Source organism: Oryctolagus cuniculus, chromosome 9 (assembly GCF_051225735.1).
Source record: "Oryctolagus cuniculus isolate XC-2025 breed Fujian yellow rabbit chromosome 9, ASM5122573v1, whole genome shotgun sequence".
In the NCBI taxonomy this organism is placed as follows: domain Eukaryota; kingdom Metazoa; phylum Chordata; class Mammalia; order Lagomorpha; family Leporidae; genus Oryctolagus; species Oryctolagus cuniculus.
The window spans coordinates 124,950,077-124,975,355 of record NC_142875.1 but is presented as its reverse complement, the minus strand read 5'-3'; the positions used below and the strand labels follow the sequence as shown (position 1 = coordinate 124,975,355).

The following is a 25,279-nucleotide window of genomic DNA, read 5'->3' as shown; positions in this document are numbered from 1 at the left end:
GTCAACGAATGAACTATGATTTGACAATGTTAATTGAGGTCAAAAAAAAAAAAAAGGAAATGCCTGCAACTAATTTATTATTTTTCTGTCCAGCAGGAACACTATATAGACAACGTGTATGTAGAAACAGCATGTAAAAACACACGCACTGTTTTTCAGACTTGGGTTTCTTTAAATAACTCACACTTCAGAAGAAATTCCCACTAACATATATGGGCACCCTGCTCCGCCATGCTACAATAATAAAATCCATTTGGGTAGTAAGGGAAGAGCTGAAAACGGGCAAAGGGCCTTTTGAAGTGCTCACTCTTCAAGTATCTCAAAACCACCTCCAAGCCAATGAGAAAGCAAGGCGTCCCCAACATATAAACAAAAAGACACTGCTACACATGTCCTTCAAATGCACACACACTCAAGGCCAGTGCCTAACAAAATTATGACAGAGAGAGCAGCTGTCTCCCTCTTCCAGGTGCCCTTCTGGGGATCCAGGGATGTGGAATCCAGGAGAGAAGCCACAGGATCAGCTCCAAGGTGATAATAACCCACTGGGTAGCCTTCCTTCCTACAGGTATTCAACACTGCAATAAAATGCATGACTGACAGCAGAGTCCCAGGCATAACTGGCGGGTGCAGGCAGTCCGGGAGGAATTTCCCAACACGCCCTCAAGTCACACCAGGAAAGCACTGGTCCATGGTGCCTCTCCTGCAGCCAACTTCACATACCGCCAGGGTACCACCCTCTGGCCACAATCCGACATGTTCTGAGCTGTTAATGATGTACACCGAGGCACTAGGGGGATGTCCAAAGTGAACAGTGAGGTCACCGAGCGGCTGCTAGGAACCTAACCCTACAGTGGCCTCTGAGAACCGAGGCAGGAACGAGGGTCTGTATCTCCCTGGCCAGAGCTGTTTCACTTTGATCTCTTAAGTGTTTCAATGCAAGATTTAGTTAGGGAAGCAGTACCCTCTGCTGCTAAGACTAGGGTTGGAACAGTCAATGCAACCAAATCATAAGTTCCTCAAAAGCGGGTGCAAAAAAATCTCCATGAGCTGACAACACACCAAAATCTAACCACCATCTCTAACAGAGTCTTCAGGGAAAACGTGATGTCCAGTTTCAGGGCCCAGAGCACAGGTCAGCCCAGCCAGGAGGCAGAGCCTGGGCCTTCTCTTCCTTCCTCACTCAGCACCTTCATCCCTGCCCTGGAACAGCGGATCGAACAAAGGACACCTACAGCTCCCCGAGGGTGAACAAGCACCGAGGGGTGGGCTGCGGGTGGGGGAGCCTGCAGAGGCTCCAGAGGTGGCGCTGTGGTTTGGAAATGCTTTGCCACAACTCACACTGAAGCTTCTTCTACCAATGCCCTGCTACTGCAAGACGGCTGAGCCTTTAAGAGGTGAACAGGTGACTGGGCCCTGACCACCTTCTGGAAGGGATTAATGCTGGTCCCGTGGCCCGGGTTAGGTCTCACAGGAGCTTCCATGAGAGCTGACTGTTCTACAAGAACAAGCCCGCTGCCCTCCCTGGTTTCCTCTCCCACCACAGGACTACTCTCGTTCTCTTTCACACCCATGCCCGCCATGGGGTGCCGTCCACCACGAGGCCATCACTGCAAGCCCAGGTGGGCACCATGCTCTTGGATCACTGAGACCATGAGTCAAAATCAGCTTCCTTTCCTTATAACTTCACCTGCCTCAGGTACTGTGTTGTAGTAGCAGACAACAGACCAGGATGGACTAGGGAGCTCCAGCAGGAAGTGAGAGCAAGACGCCGCGGGTGTAAGCAAGCCCATTCCCAGACCCTGCCCCAGTCCATCCCCATCCGCCTGGCTGCCGGACGCACATCTGAGCTCTTGGACAGCAGAGAGAAAGGAGAAACTTGGTGCAAGGGTTTTAAAAGAAGAAAAACTGTATTAATGATCTAGAACACTTAATGCAAAACAGCATGTTCCAAGCCAAAGCTAACTAAAGAAGGAGCACTAGGACAAAGCACATGCTGCCTGAACTTGCTCCAGGACAATCTGCATGAACTTGAAGCACTGACTCCATCCTATCCCCCCAACCACCACCACTCCCAGCACAGGACTCCTGATTCCGTGTCCAACCAGGACTGAACACATGCACATTTACAAACATGACCCATTCTATTTTTTCTGTGTTCGTCGGAGGTCTCCTTTAAATGAGTCAAAGATGTTCTTTGTTACCCAGTTCTGGTCGAATGCAAGGGGCTTTACTCACTTCCTCAGGAAGAACGCTCAGCTCTAACTACAGACCAACAACCGCTCACAGACAGGCTGCCTGGCAAGTGCCGGGTGAAAACAAGAACGCCTTATTAACCTGCAAAGGCAGCCGTACGAACTCCAAACCTGGGCAGACAGCATTTCTAGAAGAAAAGCCTGCAGTGTTATCCCCGCACAGTCACGGGCAGCTCTGAATCTGACTCAGAAACCTTTGCCATCCCGAGATGGCAGAAGAAGAAAAAACACAGTGGATATTTGTGTCCGTTTAACAAAATAAACCCTTATAGCATCTTGCTCACTCTGGGTTTCAAATTCCAATAAAACCCTCCAAGTGACTTCGACAGATTCCTTTGAGACAGAAAACACATTTATTACTATTGCTCATTTTCCAAATCCCCTTGCTAGTCTAAAGGATGACCATCTACACAGAGAGAACCATGTTAAACAAAATCATTAGGAAGTGATGGGACTGTGTCTAAGAATGCGCACTTCATGCTTTCAACGACATGAAAATCAAGCCTCTTGTAGATCATCTCAGTGTCTGAAGCCGACTCCTTAAGGCTGCATTTATCTTGTAAATAAAATGCAGCCACGCCCATCCACTCATACACTGTGGACACTGTGACAGACCTGGGCAGCAGCAGCCAGAGACCCAGGGTCAACCAAGGACAAAATGTGTACTACCTGACCCTTTCAGAATACATTTGCTGACCTCTGCTTGAAAGGAGGACCAAGTCTTGAAATAAAAACTGCTCACTCACCCTGTTTTAATCATACTCCTGGATAACAACCTAAGTCACTTAACCTTTAGCTGCTTTAATTTTTTCATGTATTTATTTATTTTTATTTTTTGTTTATATATTTGAGAGGCAGAGAGCCCGAAATCTCCCATCTGCTAGTTCAACTCCCCAAATGTCCACACAGGTGAGGCCAAAGCCAGGGAGCCATTAGCTCAGTGCAGGTCTCCCACATGGGTGGCAGGAACCCAATCAGCTGAACCCCACCACTGCTCCCCAGGGTCTGGATTAGCAGAAATCCAGAGTCAAGAGCTACAGCCAGAACTTGCACCCAGGCACTCGGACATGAGACATGGGCAGCCTCCTCTTCCTCTTAACTGCTAGACCAAACACCAGCCCCTAATCTCACTTACAATACACTAATCGCCAATATTCACTGGGAACGTTGACGCCTGACACTAACTTAAAGGCCTTTCTTCTAGACGATCAATAATGAAATGAGTTTAACACTGAATGAGACCCCACGTGCAAAGGAAAATGTCCCCACTGCACAAATGAGGAAGGTCAGGCAGAGGAGTCATGTCACCTGCCTGGGGTTACGGAGTAGGAGAGCCAGGGCCAGAGACGAGGCCACCCGGCTCCACGGCTGGTATCACACAAACTCTACCTAAGTCTCAAAGGTTGGTTAGGTAAGCAGAGTGGAGCACACTTCTGCACAGCTTAGGGCAAGGGTCCTCTAAACAGGAATACAGAATGGACTTCGTAGACACTGAGGTCCAGTCTCAGATGAAAGCTGACCTGCGAACACTGGGAAGTACAAGCCCATCCTCACCTTTATTCTGATCATAAGCAATCAAAGATCCCAACTCGCTGGCAACGTCCACCTTTCCTTGCTAAGTAAGGCCTCTATAAGCACGTCAGGCCTCCAGCATGAAGAAGAGAGACCCGACATCATCCAGATTTATTCCCATCTAGTCTTATCCTCCACTGAGTTTCCATCTGGGAAAAAAGCTAAATAAACATCAACAGGAATTATGGAAAGATTGGCCCGGCAAGAAGGACTCAACCCAGACACAACTATTATCACATGTCCAGGAAAAAAATCCCTTTGCTGAATCACCCCACACTTCCTGAAGTTCCCTGGACTCTCTGGAGGAAATGTGTCATCTACATGTCACCCAGTGCCCTTCTGTACTGAAAAACAGGTTGATGCAGCTCCAGATGGACAGGGAGAGAATACACTATTAAAATACCTATCACCAGTTCATGTGCAGCCAGAGACGCTCTGAGTCACCTCTCTCTCTACAATTCATTTATTTTATTTATTTGAAAGGCAAAGAGACAAAGACAGGCTGAGAAAGTTCTTCCAACCACTGATGCATTCCCCAAATGTTTGCAACAGTTGAGACGTGGCCAGGCTGAAGTTGAGAGTCAGGAACTCCATTGGGGTCTCCCATGTGGGTAGCAGGAACCCGACTACTTGGGCCATCACGTGCTGCCTCCCAGACTGTGTTTCAGAAAGAAGCTGGAACCAGCTGTGGAGCCAGGACTTGAACCCAGGCACTCCAACACAGGACCTAGCGTGCCAAGCGTGTCTCAACTGCTATGCCAAACTCCCACCCCTGACGTATCTTTTTAGTGAGGCTAGTCTTGAATTGCCATTTGTGAAAAATGGAATTCAATGCTAAGTCTCTTTTGGTGCAAAAGAAAATATTGAAAGCCATGCATGATTTTTTTTAAAGATTTATTTATTTATTTGAAAGTCAGAGTTACACAGAGAAGGAGAGATATAGAGAGAGAGAAAGATTTTCCTTTTGCTGGTTCACTCCCCCGATGGCTGCAATGGCCAGAGCTGCGCTGATCTGAAGCCAGGAGCCAGGAGCTTCTTCTGGGTCTCCCATGCAGGTGCAAGGGCCAAAGCACTTGGACCATCTTCTACTGCTTTCCCAGGCCATAGCAGAGAACTCGATCAGAAGTGGAACACCCAGGACTCGAACCAGCACCCACAGGGGATGCTGGCACTGCAGGTGGCAGCTTTACCCACTAAGCGACAATGCCGACCCCAGTTTTTTTTTTTTTTTTAATAAGCATTTTCATGAACTTTCTGAAGACCAGACCACTCCTACTCCTACCTCTGAGGCCACATTCATGTTGTACCCTCTGCAAAAGATCCCATTTGCTCTTCTGCCAACATCACACGGAGTGTACAGGCCAAATCTCTGTGCTACATAGTGTGGGGTGTAATTTGCATTTTTTGCCCAAAGGATCATCCCTTATAATCCAGCAGAGGAAACAGGTCCACAAAAGGTTGAAAACTCAAGTTATATACAAAAGTTTCAATTGCTACAGAACTTCCACTAGCAAATCTAGAAAGACGTTAGGAAGAGTCCATCGCTGAACTGGAACCCGACTGAGCGCTTCAGTTTCTAGAGTTCATGGGAGGGTCATATAGGATGAAGGTTTGGGTCACAGACTTCAGAGCCAGACAGACCTGGGCCCAAAACCCTGACTCCCTTGGAGTGGAATACGGTTTGCAGGAACTGGAGTTAAGAGCAACTGGAGGGACCAGCAATGTGGCGTAGCAGGTAAAGCTGCCGCCTGCAGTGCCGGCGTCCCGATCCAGCTCTCTGCTATGGCCTGGGAAAGCAGTAGAAGATGGCCGAAGTGCTTGGGCCCCTGCACCCACGTGGGAGACCTGGAGGAGGCTCCTGGCTCCTGGCTTCAGATCGGCGCAGCTCCGGCCGTTGCGGCCAGTTGGGGAGTGAACCAACGGATGGAAGATCTCTCTCTCGTGTGCTCGCTCTCTCTCTCTCTGCTTCTCCTTTTCTCTGTGTCCTTTTCACATATGTCCCTATGTGGTCATTCTCATGGCCAAGAGGATTTACTATTTCCACCGCCCATTCATCCATTCATTAATTTTTACTGCTTAAATATCCCAACAGTATCTTCCACTTTCACAGTAAGATTTTGCTGTCATATAATACTCTTCCAAATAGACCTTTGGCATTTTCAAGTTTTAGACTGAGAGGAGAGGGGCGTGTTGTGGTGCGGCAGGTTAAGTTGCCACTTGAGAAGCTCACGTCCCATACTGGAGTGCTGGTTTGAGTCTTGGCTACTCAGCTTCCCACCCAGCTCCCTGCTAATGCACCTGGAAAGCAGCCTATGACAGCTTAGTACTTGAGTTCCTACCACCCCAAGTGGGAGTTCCTGGCTCCTGGCTTCACCATAGCCCAGTCCAGTTACTGCGGCCATTTGGGGAGTGAACCAGCAAATACAAGATCTCTCTCTCTCTCTCTGTCAATCTGCCTTTCAAATAAATAAAATAAACAAATCTTTTTAAAACTTCTTAGATTTAGGATCCCTGTTAAGTACTATGTTTAGCTGAGAAGCAAATCTGTACATTTTTATTTATTTGAAAGGCAGAGAGATAGAGACAGAGAAAGGGCGATCCCACCTACTGCATTGGTTTACTCCCCAAACGTCCCTAACAGCTGAGGCTGGGTCAGCCCAAAGTTGGGAGCAAGAATTCGATCCAGGTCCCCTACATGGGTGGCAGAGACCCAAGTACCTGAGCCATCACTTGCTACCTCTTAGAGCGTGCGCTGGCAGGAAGCTGGAGCTGGGAGTGGAGCTGGTATTTGACTGCTGGGACTCCAATATGGGATACGGGCAACCCTTGGTATCCTGACCACTGCATGAAAGCCCCACCTCTGAGAAACAAGTCATGAGCTTGAGCTGCTGTGTGGCCAGCTACTTGGGGTCCACCCACCAACACTTGGATTCCAACACAGCATTTTTCTTCCTATCCAGTAGTAATTCTTACGAGCAAACTGAAAACTTACTTCTTCGTGGGTCAGTCCAAAAAAGGCCAATGGCCAGTGCTAATGCTGGAAGTAAAGCCCAAGTGAGTGGCATAAGAGGGTGACGGCCCTAGGCCAGAAAATAAGTGGACGCGGGAGAGAGGAATAGGCCACAGGCATGTTGTGCTATTTGCAGACTAAGAATGGACAAAGGCTTTTTGGATCTTTCCTCCACACATCCTGTTTTCCATGCTGGACATACAAGCTGAATGAGTAACTTTACCAGCGAATGTCCCCAAGTCCTCAGTGAACCCACTTCCTTTGCCCAGTTCAAAGTCACCAGAGGGTCACTCTCCCTCGAGGTTCCGGAACGTGAGTGTGTGCAGTGTCTATTGACATACTGCTTCCAACAAGGCCCACGTGTTTTTAAATGAGCACGCTGCTTCTCAATCTTATTTGTAGCATTCGGGAAGGGCTTGCCGGCTTTCTTTGCCAATAGTGGCAAATCAATTTTAATTTTCCACAGGAAGATTCCAATTCAAAGATTCTGAACAGTCTGGGAATTCAAAAGTTGCTATTCTTTGAAGATTTTTGGCTGACATGATTACAATCTGCCATAAAGTTATATATGGAAATAAACATATGCACACTTGTGGGCTGTATGGGACAGAGTGTTGGGGCCTGAGGGTGAGGGTTCAGCTTCCCAGCACACCAACTTTTCTTTGTGGCAAACAGTTTAAAACATACAGTGCAGGAATTTCCATAACATTGCACTAAAACAGCATATGAAATATTATAGACTAGCACACAACTTACATAATAATGTACTGGAATTTCCATGAAAATATTCTGGACTATAACATAAGACTTACAGAACAACAGAGCTCAGCAGTGGGTTTCTGTCAAGTTTGGGGCACACACTTTACAGTAATGTTCAGTTATTATGGCACGTGTTCCATCCCTATGAGGAATGTACAAGAAACGTCTGCACTACACCCAAAACTCCTGCACCCGAACTCAAGAAATCTTGCCGAATCAAGCACTTTCACCAAATCGTTAACTATTCTGTTACTGCCAATATCACCCCACAACTATGAAGTCAAACCACCCTTCTCCCGCAAGCATTCTCAACTCATGTGAAATTTGTACAGTGATTGTCGGAACAAAAAACAATGACTTCAGCCCACTGGTATACAGCGCTCTATCATGCCAGCAGAACTCCAGGAAGCAACGTCCCCACAGTGAGGTCATCACGGCGAGGTCATCATCTGGAAAAGGAGCCAGCCCACTAGGAGCTGTCTCAGTGCTGACCCAGCAGGAGTAAGGCCTCTCCCTCTGGCACTGGCCCCCGGGGGTGGATATGTTTTCGCTGTCAGCCATGAACCATGATCTCTGTATCATGTGTATTCAGCAAATGGATTGGTGGATTTTCCAACTCGTTTCCTAGGAATTAAGCTAGTAACATAAGGAAGAGTATACATATAAAGGTTTAGAGTAAGGCATTCAAAACAGTAGCAAGGCAGGCATTCGGCATCTTGGGACACCTGCATCCCGTATCTGAGCGCCTAAATTGAGTTGGGTTCGGCTCCTCGTTGTAGCTTCCTGCTACTGTGCACCCTGGGAAGGCAGCAGGCGATGGCTCAAGTACCTGAGCTCCTGCCACACACATGGAGACCTGGGTGGTGTCCCAGGCTCCCAGCTCCAGCCTGGCCCAGTTCCAGGTGTTGCGGTCATTTGGGAAATGAGCCAGCAGATGTGAACTCTATTTCATTCTCTCTCTCTCTCTCTCTCTCTCTCTTTCTGCCTTTCAAATAAATAAAATAATTTTAACGTAGCATTTCATAAAGTAGAAGTACACAAGATAGTGGTCCTACCTAGCCACCTGCTGTTAAAACTCTTTCTGCTTGCATAAATCTCTCGAGTTTTATAGATTTATTTAGACTGAAAAATGATACATCATTTTAAGAAAATAACAGTTAAAATACCTGATCCTTTGATTTTTTTTGCTACCATGAAAGCTGGAAAGACGCAATGAGCTATAAACTTTTGTTAAGTCTTCAAGAGAGAACACAATGCAATGCTTAAAAAAAAAGGACTTAGTAGAAAACAGTTGCTGCTTTCCTATCCATTTGCCCCAACCATCAGTAAGGGCAAAGTCAAAACACTAGGGACAAGGTGCAGCTCACCTCTGCAGGAAAGATTTTAACACAGGAAAAGGTAACGTTCTAAACCCATACAAACCAAGGCTGACACCCAAGCTTTTCTGATCCCTGTCAACCCACCAGGAAATTCTTTATGCACACAATCGCCCCTCCTTTTCTCCCATTCCCTCCCCTTCTCATCGCAGCATGGGCCAAACTGGTGGATGTAATTTTTTTGAGGATAAATTGGTAATTGGTGATGGTTATCAAAAGCTTTAAAAATGTAACTGCCTTAGACCCAGCATCCCACATGAATTAAGCTTAAATAACCAAACAAGCAAAAAAAAAAATTTATATACTTTTCATACCAATATTATTTATAACAAGAAAAATGGAAACAATCCAAATGTCTAACAATAAGTACCCTCAGGTGCACCCACTGGACAGGATTTTAAGTAGGACAAGGTCATAGGTTGGTGACAAATACTGCAGGGCACAGCAGAACAGTCAAGACTCACTAATGGGTCTCTGGTTTGTAAAATACACACACACACACACACACACACACATACACACCAGGTAAACAGCCAGAGGGAAACCATCTATGGTCTCTAACACTTTCTTCTGTTCATCACAGACCCCACAGCAGTCTCTCATCAGAAACACCACTCATTAGAGATGGGGGAGAAAGGAGGGTCCCCGGGGATTGGCCACCACACCCACATGTTCTCAGCAGCTGTCTCTGTATGTGAGAATGTCAGATGAATGTGGCTTTGTTTTCCTTTTTTGTGGATCTACATTTTCCTTTGAATTTTTATTCATTTATTTATTTGAGAGACAGGCAGGCAGGTAGAGAGACAGAGCGAGAGCATCCATTTGTTGATTTACTCCTCCAAACGCCTGCAACAGCTGGGGATGGACCAGGCCCAGAGCGGAGAGCCAGGAACACAATCCAGGAACACATGGTGGCAGGAGTCCGATGACAGGAGCCATCACCCCTGTCTCCAGGGACTGCATTAGCAGAAAGCTGGGCTCAGGAGCCAGAGCCGGGCAACACACCAGGTACCCCCAGGTGCAATGCAGCTGTCTTCGCCGCTTTTCTCAACAGCCACTGCCAAGAGAAACTTGGGGGTGAACACAAGGCGGTGTGAAACACCCTACATTTCCTAGAGAAAATATAGACACATGATGATCGAGTGTGGTACACAGCAGCAGCACGTGGGGGATGTGGAAGGGAGAGTGTTTTAGACAGAGGGGCAGTGGTTGGCAGGCAGGGCGTGGTCAGCCCTGATGGCCGCTATCACGTGGAAGATCTCACCGGACTCCTCTTTCCTTTTAAGCAGTGACAGAAGAGTTCAAGTTCACTAAAATCGCGTGAATAGCACCCTCTCTCGGCCCAGAAGCCTGCGGGTCACAGCCAGCACACGAGAGAGGGCCGGGGGGCCCAGGGCGGCGGGCGCCTCCCTCCTGCCTCCTGGATGGACAGGGAGGTGACACGGCTCACACCGGCTCAGGGAGTAGATGGACAGATTTCACCAGCAGCAGCATTTAACCAAACCAGCTCCCACCAAACGGACCAGCCAAAAACGTCAGCGCCGGCAGGAGCCTGCTGACATTCACGTGCATATAGGAGGGCCTGGGTCTGGCCCAGCCACAGCTGTCAGGGCACTGGGGAGGGACATCGCAGACAGAAGATATCTCTCTCCCTCTCTCCCTCTCTCCCTCTCTCATTTTTGAAAATATCTGATTAAGTTAAACCTACAAGTAGACCTGAAAGCTCCCCCATCACAAAGAGGAAATAGATTTTACTAAGGGAAAGTCACACGCCTCTCACGACAAGGAGCAGTTGAGAGAAACACACACAGCCGGACAGTCTGAAAACCAAGAACCTTTATTAAAGGCTTTTTGTACCAGGAATGAGCCCAACTTCTGTTCGTCATGGTGTTTCTGAGCACAGACTGCCCTGCTGTGTGATAGCGCATCTTCCACCTCGCACACATAGCAGGCAGAATCACTTCTTTGCATCCAAACACAGAGCTGACCGTGCCATTATATCAGGGACAAAGAAGAGGCAGCGCTTCCTGGACGGGTGTCTATCATGTGCCAAGCCTGGTGTCGAGCGTAAAAACTGCATTTAATCTGCTGGGCTCTCGGAGGAGGGGGACAGTCAATAGTCTTATGTTTTCAACATGAATAAAACAGAAGTTCCCATTTAAGATAACTGTTCAGTACCTACCACTGGACTACATGTTGAAGGGAGTAAAAAAAAATTACTGAAAAAAATTGTAATAAGGCCGAGTTTCTTTTTTGGGGGAAAAAGCGTGGAGTCCAATAGGAGAGCTCTGTTATGGCATCACATAATATAATGACAGCTGTCACATGAGCCGGTCAGGTGGATGTGGGGAAGCAGGTGGCAAATCTAACTTAGAGCTAAGGGTAGTTACAGGGGATCTTTAAGAAGCGATGAGCAAGAGGCAAGTCTGAGCAAGATGCAGAATTTCAACGGGTAGCAGAAGGGATGGAAGAAGAAGAAGAGAATTCCAGGCAGAGGGGCCCAGGACATGGGGTCGACACATGTGGAGTGTTTGGGGTATGGCTGCAAGCCTAGATGGCTGGGGTGAAGACCCGTGGCGGGGCAGCGAGAGGGGCTGGACCCTGAAGACACCTGACAAGTTGAGGCAGGGAGACCGGGCTAGAACTGGAAGCTGACTGACAGCCTTTGAGGTTTTCTGAGCCAGGAAGTGGGTTGCTCAGAGTTGGGTTTTCCATGGGGCAATCAGGGTCTGTGAAAGATTGGGCAGATACAAGGTGTGGGGAGCAACTCGGACTAGACTAAGTTACTGGAATTAAGACTTATTCTATGCATCTGCTCTCCCACAATATGGCGCTGGGAGAGAAGAAAACAGCTTCTACACAGCTGCCTCCAGTTCAGCCAATAAACTGTAGGACTTGCTCCTGATTGGAGGAGAGCAGCGTACTCGGCGTGTGGGCAGCCGAGTTAGGATTGGTGGAGGAGGACTATAAAGGAGGAGAGAGACAACATGCACCAGGAACATCTAAGGGGAACATCTAAGGGGAACACCTGTGCAGCCCCTGAGAGAGCCGGCCGGCGGTGTGCCGCTCCCCCGCGGAAGTGGGGAATGTGGCAGGGGGAACCGCCCTTCCACGGAGGTGGAAGGGTCGGTAGCCAACCCGGGAAGAACCAGCAGCAAACCCGGGGAGGGCCGAGCAGACAAAAGAACAGCGCAGGGTCCTGTGTCGTTCCTCCACGAAGAGGGGGAGCGACATAATGGTGCCGTGACTCGGATATGAAGCCTAGGCAGGGTTTTGTGTCGTTCCTCCACAAAGAGGGGGAGCGACACAAGGAACTGTCTGTACCCTGAAGTAGAAGCCAAAGACCTTCAAAGGAAGGCATGGACCGGCCAGCCGTATGTCAGATGGGGAACAAAGCACCATTTGGTGACTGGAATCACGGGAAAGGTGATACAGAACCGGGGGACAGCTCCAAAAGCTTGAACAGGAAAAAGAGCAGTGCCATTAGCAGAAACAGAAGTGAGCTGGGAGCTGAGGACGGGGAGAGGTGGCAGGATGAATCCCATACCAGACGCCCAGTGTGATGCACCTGTCACGGTACGCCGCAAACCCATAGCCCGAGTGCGGAGAAGGCCATCAAGGAAATCTCAGAGCTGTGGAATGTTCAGGAAGGAGCAAGGGGAACCAGTACAGCCAGACAGCAAAGCGGCGTTGGGAAAGGAACACCAGATGCCTACAACCTCAGGATCTGCACAATCAGGAAGTCAGCTGAAGAAGTGAAGGCGGGGAATGCCGCTCCCCTGCAGAGTAAATCCAACGTGACGAGGAGACAGGGCAAGAGGGCTGACAACAGCGATGCGTGCTGCTTGCCTAGCCGAGACCACACCTTGAATGCTTTCACGCCGACGTCAGGTGGTGGTGACGTCAGGTGGTGGTGACGAGACAACGGGCACGTGAGAAAGGAAATGAGTGACCCCGGATGCAAATGGTGCTCAGGGGAACATGGAGAGCCAAGACTGGCGGTAGCTGCCAGGGCTCTGTTAGCCTCCACGGCGTCACGAGCGTGACTGAGACACAAACCGGAAACTGCACTTCCCCCCAGCAAACAGAAGATGTGGCGACCTGGCGTACAAGCAGCGAGAGCAGTCATGGCCACCCCGACCTGGCAGCGTCTTGCAGCTCCCTGTGCACCGCCTCGTTCAGTTCAGTAACTTTGAGGGCCTCTGGTGGCATCTGAACTCATGACCCCTGACCTAGACCTTTTCAGTAAAAAAAAAAAAGAGATGACATCATCCTTAGAGAGTCAAGGGGCTGCACACTGCGACTTGAAACCCAGGGAGAAAAATACGAGCCATTGAGGGAAACGGGCTAGGAACACTCTGCTGGGCCGCAGGAAACACAGTGGACACTCATCACTCGCCCTGGCAGTGGCCAGACGCAGGGTCACAGGGCAGTCGTGGCAAGAGGCAGGGAGCCGGGGCACTTGGAGTCCTGCTGGGGACCTCCCTGGGAAGCCAGCGCTCAGCCTTGACAGGGGAGTGGAGGGAGCTGGTGGCCTTCGAGAAGCAGATGAGGAGGAGGGAGTGGGGACGCCAGGGCGGCAGAGACAAGGTTCCACTGGAATGTGTCTGGCAGGAACTTGAAATTCGGTATCAGAATCTTGATGAAAGATGCGCATCAAAGGTGAGTGGAGCTGGACGGCAGAGCTGGGGAGCAGAGACGCGGGCCTGCACAGCATTCCCCTCCTACGCGGCATCTCCCTGCTGCGCAACTTCCCCGAATCAATCAGACTTTCTCTTTCAAAAGGAAAGGCAAAACAAGGCCACAGGAGGCAGATTCGGAGAACCAGAGCCCTGTGAAGCGGGGCCTGCGTGTGTTTAAGACTATTTTTAAACTGCACACTTGACGTCTCGTCAGACATCCTTGAATATGATTTGGGAGATAAAAGGCAACACTCGTCCTTTCTTCTCCGATGCAGAGGACTCGGTTTCTGAGCTCAGGTTTTGAAGGAGACATCAAAAGTTCCAAGCTGGATGTGTTCTCAACGTTTCACATATCAGAGACATGTACCAAGAAGAAATTCAGCATTTAGGACCAGCTTGCCCATGGCCTGAGCTCTGGGCTCTGGGGTATGCATGTGCCCGAGGTCTCGAAGTGTTACATGCATGCATGCACACACATGCACATGCACACACACATGTACACACACATGTACACACACACTCAAAACAGATCAGATGCAGAGAAAAACTACGAAATTATTATTATCCCCTCACTGACAGCCTGGATGGAATTCCCGGCTTCAGCCCAGTAGACTCAGTAATTGTAGGATTTTGGGGAACAAACCAGCAGATGGGATCTCTCTCTCTCTCTCTGCCCCTGTGTCTCTCAGAAAAAGAAAGAAAAAAAATTTAAGGAGACTTTTTGTTTCAAGTACTAAAAAGTGATAGGATACAATGTGAGGGTATTTCAAAGAGTTTTTGGAAAAATAAAATCAAATGAAAAAACGCATCTTGGTGCCAAAATGTTCTTGAAATCAACACATAGTTTTTGCATAATATGAGTTTCCCACAAACTTTTGTGTTGGTAAAGGTGTGCAGAATAAGAAGTCCAACAGGGTCAGCATTCCCCTTTCTCTGAAGAGACAGCACATGCCCATGCCCCAGACTCACAAGGTACAAAGGACCCGTCCTCAAGATTAAGTCTCCTGCCCTTCCTGATGTCCACACACCCAGTTCCTCTCCTTGGACTCAACTACTGTTTCCTGGGGTGCTAGCATTGTGGCTCAGCAGGTTAAGCCGCCATCTGCAGTGCCAGCATCCCAGAGAGCTTCAGTCCCAGTCCCAGCTGCTCCACTTCTGACCCAGCTTCCTGCTAACGCGCCTGAGAAAGCAAGCAGTATGTGGCCCAAGTATCATCCAGGGGGGATACCTGGATGGGGGTCCACGTTCCTGGCTTCTGCTTGGCCCAGCCCCAGCCATTGTAGCCATCTGAGGAGTGAACAGAGAGAAGAGATTCATTCTCTCTCTCTCCCTCCCCCTGACTCTGCCTTTCAAATAAATTTTTTTTTTTTTTTTAAAAGAGCTTCAGGGCCAGCACCGCGGCTCAGTAGGCTAATCCTCCGCCTGCGGTGCCAGCACCCCAGGTTCTAGTCCCAGTTGGGGTGCCGGATTCTGTCCCGGTTGCTCCTCTTCCAGTCCAGCTCTCTGCTGTGGCCCGGGAAGGCAGTGGAGGATGGCCCAAGTGCTTGGGCCCTGCACCCACATGGGAGACCAGGAGGAAGCACCTGGCTCCTGGCTTCGGATCAGCACAGCATGCCGGCCATAGTGGCCATTTCGGGGGTGAACCAATGGAAGGAAGACCTTTCTCTCTGTCTCTGTCTCTCTCTGTCTCTCTCACTGTCTAACTCTGCCTGTCAAAAAAAAAAAAGCACTTCAGGGGAGGGGCAGTGGCACAGTGGTTAAGTCGCCAGTTTGGGATGCCCACATCCCATAATGGAGGGCCCTGGGTTCAAGTCCCAGTCCTGCCCCCAATTCCAGCTTCGTGTTACTCCACACCTTGGGAGGCAGCAGTGATGGCTCTAGTGGTTAGGCCCCTTCCAGCTACTACAGGAGATCCAGACTGAGCTGCAGGCTCCCAGCTTCAGCCTGGCCCAGCCCCAGCCTTTGAAGACCTTTGGTGAGTGAACCAGAAGATGGGAAACCTCCCTCTCCATCTCTCTGACTCTCAAATGAACAAGTAAATTTTTTTTGAAGAGTTTCAGAGCATTCTCCCACTGTATGGAAGGGCAGAAGAGCAGTGCCTAGCCACAGTTTAAATACAGTCTTGCCATCCAGTGCCACCACTTGCAAGACAACCAAAGTGAAGCAGGCAGCTGGACACTGACTGCCACATTCTAGGGAAAATGGGTAGGTGGAAAGACCTCGATGTAAACTGATGTATTACATCTGCTCAGCGGAGCTCTGGGTAGCCACTGCAAAAGGAAAGAAATGGCGTTTCGTGACACATTACAGAAGGGGGGGGGGGCAACAAGATGGTGCAGTTTTGTAAACCAAAAAAATTTCTGGATATGCATGTGTATATGAACACCGTGTGTCTGGGAGGGGGTGCAAATACTTCTATTTGTGTTAATTACAAAAGATTAGTCCTGGGAAAGGAATGGGGAAGATTTCCAAATTTTTAAATACTGTGATTTGGCACTGTGGCGTAATAGGTTAAGCTTCCGCCTAAGGCACCAGCATCCCATATGGGTGCTAGTTCGAGTCCCAGCTGCTCCACTTCTGATCCAGCTCCCTGCTAATGCACCTGGGAAAGCAGCGGAGGATGGCTCAGGTGCTTGGACCCCTGCACCCATATGGGAGACTCAGAAGAAGCTCCTGGCTCTTGCCTTTGGCCTGGCCCAGCTCTGGCTGTTGCAGCCATTTGGGGAGTGAACCAGCAGACAGAAAATCTCTGTCTCTGCCTCTCCCCCTCTCTCTGCAACACATTTGGGGCCATCCCTGGACATCCAGAAACACAGGGTCCACCAGGCGGGCTGCGGGCAAGGACATGGAGGCTCCCAGGGCTGGTGAGGGGGCAGGAATGCATGTTTTTGCTCCTCTTCTAGACCCAAACTCAAAACTCCTCAAAACCACAGAAGATAGGAGGGGTGGGCAAGGGAAGCTGGCAGACATGAAAAGCAACCTCCAAGGAGACAGAGGTATCCGGAGACTTGCTCTCTGGGAAGATGGCTAAGGTCCACTTTCCAAATCTCAACCAGCAGCCCAAACTTCCTTCCTGAGTGGACGTCCATGCCAGAAGGGCAGCGGTAACCAGGACACAGGGGACACTGGTCACGGGAAAGCACTGAGATGACCCCGCTGCAGGAAAAGGATGTGCAACTGTGAAGGGGGCAGGGCCCGTCCATCCCCAGTGCCCGTCAAAGCGCAGCGTGCCTTCCCCACTGTATGGAAGCATCCCACATGCAGCAGACAAGCCCCCAGCACCCACAGTGCTCAGCGAGCCAGCCTCCATGCAGCATCACTATGGCCAAGCGTCAGGAGGTGGCTTCTCCACCACTCACCTTCCACTGACACCGCAAACAGCCGCCATCTGAGCAGAGTACAACACCACCCACTGATGATCTCCCCGCTTCCGTGGGTCAGGAGCCCGGGCACCGGGGGGCGCTGCTGCAGGCTGCACAAAACACCAAGTCCTGGTACCCGCAGGGCCACATTCCCTCTGGAAGCTCCGGGATGAGCCCCAAAGGCCTCACTGCCTCGCTGGCTGTGGCCGGGGGACTGTCCCCGGCTTGCGGCCCCTTCAAAGTCAAGTGCCAATGGCTTCTCAGAGTGTAGCCATGAACTAGCACCGCCTTTTTTTTTTTTTTTTTTTTTTTTTGAGGTAGAGTTACAGACAGTGAGAGAGAAAAACAGAGAGAAAGGTCTTCTTTTGCTGGTTCACTCCCAAATGGTCACAACAGCCAGATCTGAAGCCAGAAGCCAGGAGATTCTTCCAGGTCTCCCACGTGGATGCAGGGGCCCAAGCACCTGGGCCATGTTCTGCTGATTTCCCAGGCCATAGCAGCGAGCTGGATTGGAAGAGGAACAGCCGGGACTCAAACTGGCGCCCATATGGGATGCTGGCGCCGCAGGTGGAGGATTACCCTACTGCACCACAGCACCGGCCCCCTAGTACTGCTTTTATGTGAGTTATTTCATTCCAACCTGCAAATGATTCCATTAAATAAATATGATTATAACCATCATCATAATCGAGACAAACGGTGGCCTGGAACTCAGGTAACTGCACGAGAGAACACGAGAGCTACACGTGGGAGAATCAGAATTCAAGGCAGTTTCAGTCTTTTATAAAAGCCCATTTCCTTTGCTATTTCTGAAAAAGTGACATAATGAGGACTGTTAGAAAGAACAGCTTTGTAGTCACAACAATAAGGAAGAATGATGACCAAAGTGGATAAAACACAGCAGGATTAGCAGCAACCTGGAGCTGTAGGCTAACGGCAAAGGCCAAGAGAAAACCAAAGCCAGCTCACCCCTGAAGCTCAAGCTGAGGCTGACAAATCGTGCAGTTCCACTGGGGCTTCCATAACTTGTGCCAAGGAGGCGGGGCAAACGATTTCTATTACCAGAAGTCTGAATATTAAAAATTACAAGTGAGCCATTCAATCTGATCCTAGCCCTGATACAACGCGAAGCAGGCTACGAAACACCACGTGTAACACTCTACTCTTGTGTCTCTATGTGCCTGCACAGGCACACAGATGTGTGTGCACTGTCATGCACATTTTCATCTCATTCAACATTCATTCAACAAATATTCACAGAGCAACTCCCGTGGGCCAGACACTTGTCCAGTTGCTGGGGACGTAGCAATAAACAAAACAAAGTGCCTGCCTAGAAACAGCCAATAAGTAAACAAATGAAAACAGAAGAGACAGCAATGGTATCAAGGAGAGAATGAAGCAGTCTGGGAAAAAGGGAGCCTGGGGCAGAGGTTACTCTAATTGATCCACTCAGGGAAGGTGGAGAGAGAAAGGAGTGAGCATTGCAGTCTCTTAGGGAAAGGCAGTTCAAGCAGCGGGAACGGCAAGTGCAAATGTCCTGGGGCAGAGAGGTGCTTAGAGATCCAGAGGAATGGCGAGGAGGCAGCTGGTTTGCAGCAGAGTAAGTGAGGTGGCTGTGGCATGGGAAAGCTCAGAGAAGCTGAGCATCAGAAATCATGCAGGCTGGGAGCTGGGGGCTGGTGTTGGGACCCAGCCAATTAAGCATCTGTGTTCAATGCCAGTATCCCATATAGAGCACTGGCTCAAGTCCTGGCTACTCCTCTTCCAATCCAACTCCCTGATAATACATTTGCAAAAGCAGAGGAAGACGGCCCGAGTACTTGGGCCACTGCATCTACATGGGAAACCCAGATGGAACCCTGGGCCCCTGGTTTCAGGTTAGCCCAGCCCTGCTTGTTACAGCCATTTGGAGAGTGGACCAATGGGTGGAAGACCTCTCTCTGTCTCTTGCTCTCTGTCACTCTGCCTTTCAAATAAATGAGAGAGAGAGAGAGCGCGTGCAGGAAGGATGCAGGGTTTTGCGTCATTTTAAAGACTTTGTGAGTCCCTTCTGAGCAAGATGAGATGCCATCAGAGAATTCTAAGTACAAGAAAAATGGCATATTTTATCCATAAATAAAAACTGAAAGTTCAGATCCCCCGTAGGGACCCATCAGAATCCCAACATTGACATAAGGAGTATTTTAAACCAAAGACATCTGCGACTGAACAAATGCAAAAAGCAGCTTTCACGGAGCTCCTTTAAGAAGCAGACAGGAGAGGACGAGGCTGCCAGGAGTTCCCTCTGCAGGTGGGGAGGGAGATCCAGAGAGTGCAGCATCAGCACCCGATCCGACCCCCGAAGAACTCAGTAAGCCCAAAGGAGCCCTCCAGGGTGGTAAAGAAGTCTGCATCTCGGTAAGCCACCCGGCCCCCCCCCCCCCCCGAGAAGTCAGCAGTTCTCCCTGCCGCCGCCGCCCCCCCCATCCTCCACCACAGCAGGTGTCACGGCCCCTAACTCACCACCAAGGGAGCTACCCGCAGACCAGTGAACCCTGCTCTGCTGCAGCGCCCCACCCCCGCCGTCCTCACCAGGTTAATTTGAGCTGGGAACCTAGCAGGACAGAAGAAGCATTTGTCCACCTCGACATACCAAACGCAGCAAGAACTGTCTTCTCACGGCAACCTGATGGTTTATGCACTTTTAATTTCCGGTTTTTCTTAATCATTATTGCAAAGAAAAGGTCCCACGCAAAGCACACCGAGTTGGTTTCCAAGCACCAAAAGGGGAGGGGGGGGACGGTCAGGTGCACATGGGTGAACCTCTAGGCCAAGAAGGCTACAGCTCTGCTCTTCATTTGTATTTTATTACTTTATTTGAAAGGCAGAAAGAGAGAGACAGAGAGAGAACATGAATGTTCCATGCACTGATTCATGCCCCAAATACAAGCAACGAGCCTGGGCTGGGCCAGGCCAAAGCCAGGGACCTGGAATTCCATGCAGGACTCCCACATGGGTGACAGAGACCCAGTGCTTAAGCCACCATCTGCTGCCTCCCAGGGTGCACATTAGCATGAAGATGGGCTGGAAGTGGAGGCAGGACTAGAACCCTGGCAGGCTGAGCAGGGACCTGTCCTAACTGCTGCACCCAGGGCCCTGCCCCACACTCTAGTTTAAATGGCAATTATGGAGTTTTGTTTTCTGAGGGGGAGGAATAAACAACTTTACCAGCTCCTGGTCTCAGCGTCCCCTCTGCAGAATGTCAAGTTAGCCCAAATGCATTTATTTTTCATGTAAATAGCAGGGTTTCGGCCAACTGGTGCTGTGGATGTGCAGAGAAATTTCACCATTTAATTTCTGTGTCTGGGAGAAGAGGAGCTTATAATTATTTATAATTATGCCAAGAGGTATAGCTATAATTAGGCTCTCAAATACCATAGGTATCCCTATGATCCCATCGAAGATAACAGTTCTGGTGCTGTGTTATTGGGTTGGCCTTTTTTTTCAACCCTCCTTGGACCACTGCATTCCCCAAACCTCAGGAAGCAGAACATGTTAACAGTTAAAAAGTTGCTATTTTTTTAAATAAAGAACTAACATAATACAATTGTTACTAGTATTTTGCACTGATGAGAATTTCATACATAACTGCTGATGCTTAAAAATCACTGTTATGGCCGGCACCGCGGCTCACTAGGCTAATCCTCCGCCTGCGGCGCCGGCACCCGGGGTTCTAGTCCCGGTCAGGGCACCGGATTCTGTCCCGGCTGCTCCTCTTCCAGCCCAGCTCTCTGCTGTGGCCCGGGAGTGCAGTGGAGGATGGCCCAGGTCCTTGGGCCCTGCACCCGCATGGGAGACCAGGAAGAAGCACCTGGCTCCTGGCTTTGGATCGGCGCAGCGTGCCGGCCACAATGCACTGGCCGTATCAGCCACTTTTGGGGAGAACCAATGGAAAAGTAAGACCCTTCTCTGTCTCTCTCTCTCTCTCTCACTAACTCTGCCTGTCAAAAAAAAAAAAAAAAAAAATCACTGTTACATGGGGCTGGCACTGTGGTACAGCAGGTTAAGCCACTGCCTGCAATGCTGGCATCCTATACAGGTGCCGGTTCGAGTCCTGACTGCTCCATTTCTTATCCATCTCCTTGCTAACGTACCCAAGAAAGCAGCAGAAGATGGCTCAAGTGCTTGCGCCCTTGCACCCACGTGGGAGACCTGGATGAAGTTCCTGGCTTCTGGCTTCAGCCTGGACCAGCCCTGACCATTGCAGCCATTTGGTGAATGAACCAGGGGATAGAAAATGTCTATTTCTCCCTCTCTCTGTAACTCTGCCTTTCAAACAAATAAAATAAATCTTTTTTAAAAAAAAAACTTTAAAAAAAGAATTACTGTTACATTACTGGACGGGCATCAAGTGGGTCAAGTGCCCCCTGGGACTCTGGGATCCCATAGCAAATCACTGTTTTGAATTCCAGCTGCTCTGCTTCCAATCCTGCTCCTTGCTAATGAGCCTCAGAGGGCAGTGGAAGATGGCCCAAGTGCCTGGGCCCCTGCCAAGCATGTAGGAAACCTGAATGGAGCTCCTGGCTTCTGGCTATAGCCTGGACCTAGGCCCAGGTGTTGCAGGCATTTGGAGAGTGAACCAGCCTATGGGAGATCACTCTTTCTCCCTCTTCCTGTTACTGTGCCTTTCAAATAAATAAATAATCTTTAAAAAAAAAAAAAAAAACACTATTAAGACTGCGAGTTATATCCAGAAAAAATAAGGTAAAGGCAAGCTAGGTTAAGGGAGTTCAACCTCATTATCTCCGGTGATGCTAATGAAAGTTCACAATGACACAAGTTCTAATTGGAGCTGTACCGTGCCCTGTAACAAGCTCCTTTAGCCGTCCATGTTGCAAAAGATCAACATCTGTACGATTCATAATTTACTCAAACACAAACAGCATGGCAGGGGCGGGCGAGGGGGGGTAGAAAGAGGAATAAACCCAAACCGTTTACCCCACGTCCCCATAAGGAAGAGTTCTTGACCCACATATGTAATTATGTGTGATCCCCTAGATAATACATACACAATGAAATACAATATATTCTGCCCTATATAACATGTGATATCCTATATAGTATCCTATTGAATTACACACTCAGTTCTCCTTGGCTGTTCTGCTCTCACTCTGGGAGGAGCAGAGACAAAATGAAAATAAGCACATTAAATTCTTGGGCATATGAGCTAACTTCTGGAAGTGGCCTTGCTCATTTAAAACGAGAGTTCCACAGGATCCAAGTACCAAATCATCTCAGAAACACCCAGGTGGTCTTTAGGGAAAAGAAAAATGTAGGAGAAACAAAACACACAAGCATGTTACTAAATCATCTGAAAACAAACAAACAAAAAGCTTAATAATTTTATTTCAAAACATTCCAAGAGGAAACTTCCATGCAAACATACTTGCAAAATCCTATAAACCATGTACATTTTATCACTCAAAACACCAGTCACAGCATGATAAGGCTGTGTTGAAAAAAGAACTAACTCCAGGAAATGAAGCAATGTGGCTTCAGATTCAACTGAATGACAGCTGTTCCAGGACCATCAGAAAACAAATGAGGGAATCTGCTTAGGAGGGAGACCTTCCCTGAGTCCATGCAACGAAAACAAGTCAGCTCACATTCTAGTAATTCCAGTTTGTCCTCCATAAATCAGCACCACTTGTTCATATTTAAGGAAAGAAAAGAAAAAAAAAAAAGCCACTAGGGAGGCACTGGGCGCTTCCAGACAAAAGCTGATGCATCTGCTGTGCTGAAAATGGCCTTCGCACCTGCAGGGACCCCGGGAAGACTCTGCGGTGCGGCCGCCTCCTAACTGGCTGCACGAAGCCATCTCCTAACTGGCTGCATGGTGCCGTCTCCTAACTGGCTGCACGGTGCGCTGGCCACAAGCTCCGCGTGCATCTGCCGTGCAGAGGACAAATGCACTGCAACTCCCCTGTGTTCCCCGACCTAACCTAAAGCTGACAACACCGTGACTGGGAAGCTGATAGTCAGAGGACAAGCGTCTCTTTAAGTAGCATTTGTAAATACTTAAGAGTATTTCAAAATGCTCACGGGAAAATGGGATGAAAACATAAGAAATTTTGGTACAAAGAAATTTTTTTTAGAAACCCAAGGCTAGCATTTTCATAACACGCATCCTCCATGTACCTGTCAAAGATCCCTTGTATATTAAGTGTCGCCCGTGTTCCTGGAAAACGGCACCCGTGAGATTTTTCAGTGACTTTTTTTTTTTTTCCCGACAGGCAGAGTGGACAGTGAGAGAGAGAGAGACAGAGAGAAAGGTCTTCCTTTGCCATTGGTTCACCCTCCAATGGCCGCTGTGGCCAGCGCGCTGCGGCCAGTGCACCGCACTGATCCGAAGCCAGGAGCCAGGTGCTTCTCCTGGTCTCCCATGCGGGTGCAGGGCCCAAAGACTTGGGCCATCCTCCACTGCCTTCCCGGGCCACAGCGGAGAGCTGGCCTGGAAGAGGGGCAACCGGGACAGAATCCAGCGCCCCAACTGGGACTAGAACCCTGGGGGTGCCGGCACCGCAGGCAGAGGATTAGACTATTGAGCCGCGGCGCTGGCCTCAGTGACTACTTTTCAAGCTATTTTATATGAGGGAAGCTGAGCATCTTTTCACTGGATTTTCTTTATAGCCCTTGACTTCCTACTGGACTAGGGTCCTTTTGACTTCTCTTTTTTTAAGATTTATTTTATTTATTTGAAAGAGTTACAGAGAGAGGTAGAGACAGAGAGCGAGGTCTTCCACCTGCTGGTTCACTCCCCAGATGGCCGCAACAGACAGAGCTGCTCCAACTGGAAGCCAGGAGCTTCTTCTGGTCTCCCACGTGGGTGCAGGGGCCCAAGGACTTGGCCATCTTCTACTGCTTTCTCCAGCCACAGCAGAGAGCTGGATTGCAAGAGGAGCAGCCAGGACTAGAGTCCATATGGGATGCAGGCGCTTCAGGTCAGGGCGTTAACCCGCTATGCCACAGTGCCTGCCCCCTTTTGACTTCTTATTCTTTGTACTTGTTCTTTAGCACAGCCCTTAAGCCTTTAACAATAATGTATATTTAAAATGTTAACTCAAAAAATTTGCTTTAAAGAAACTTTTCAGGTTATTCCCTTTCCTTGTGTTAAAGTGCTGCTACCATGTTACTGCCAGAAACTTTCATGAAAAAAAGGTCAGCAGGGAGAGAGAATGTTTCATCCTTCAATCATTCAAAAATCAGTCGGGCAAGGAAGAGATCCTGAAGAAGGACTCTTTTCCCCAAAAAAACACAGGAAGCCACCGAAGAAAGCTGTGCAGGCAGGAGGACTCGATGCAATTTCGAATTCTGAATTACACACAACCTAAGCCACTCAGACACATCAGAAAGCCCTTTTCAAGAACGGGGGGGGGGGGGGGGGGGGGTGAGCAGGAGGAGGAAAGAATGAAGGGGGTCTTGACTGAGATTTTAAGATTCTCAACCCTCCGTTACCCCTCCCTCGCAAGCAAATGAAACATAACCACTCCCTAGGAGAGCAGCAGCCTGTGTGTCTTTATTAGCCTCTGAACTCCAGGAAGTCATTCGCGTGGCCTTGGACACCCAGAGGCTGGTTGTGCAGGTAGATCTGCCAGGCCTTGTTCTCACCTGCTCCCCACTTGCTCCAGGCTGCAATGTTAGGTCTGGGTTTGCCCAAAGGTAGCTGATGAGAGGAAAGCACTTCTCTGGGGCCGGTGCTGTGGCACAGGTTAATCCTCCGCCTGCAGTGCCAACATCCCACATGGGCACCAGTTCTAGTCCCAACTGTTCCTCTTCCGATTCAGCTCTCTGCTATGGCCTGGGAAAGCAGCAGAAGATATCTCAAGTGCTTGAGCTCCTACACCCATGTGGGAGATCCGGAAGAAGCTCCTGGCTGCTGCCTTCGGACTGGCCCAACACCGGCCATTGTGGCCATTTGGGGAGTGAACCAGCAGATGGAAGATCTTTGTCTCTCCCTCTCACTGTCTGTAACTCTATCTCTCAAATAAATAAATAAAATCTTGAAAAAAAAAAAGAAAGAAAGACAGTGAAGTGTTTCTAAAACAAGACAAACCCAGACTGCCATCAGCAAACACAGGGAAATCAACTGTCCCCTTGGTAGGTGACAACCCTACTGCCAACAAAGAAATAACAAACATGGGACTCTATTTTAATGCCTATTTCCTAGAGTTCTAACCTCTTATGAAAGCTCTCCCAAAACCTCTGTATAACTTGTAAGGCAGGC

At 49.2% G+C, this 25,279-nt stretch overlaps 1 protein-coding gene across 12 annotated transcripts in view; it reads right to left on the bottom strand.

The window, feature by feature from the left end:
• Positions 1 to 25,279, bottom strand: part of PPFIBP1 (PPFIB scaffold protein 1) — a 178,000-nt gene that overhangs the window by 114,738 nt on the left and 37,983 nt on the right. The window lies entirely within an intron of this gene.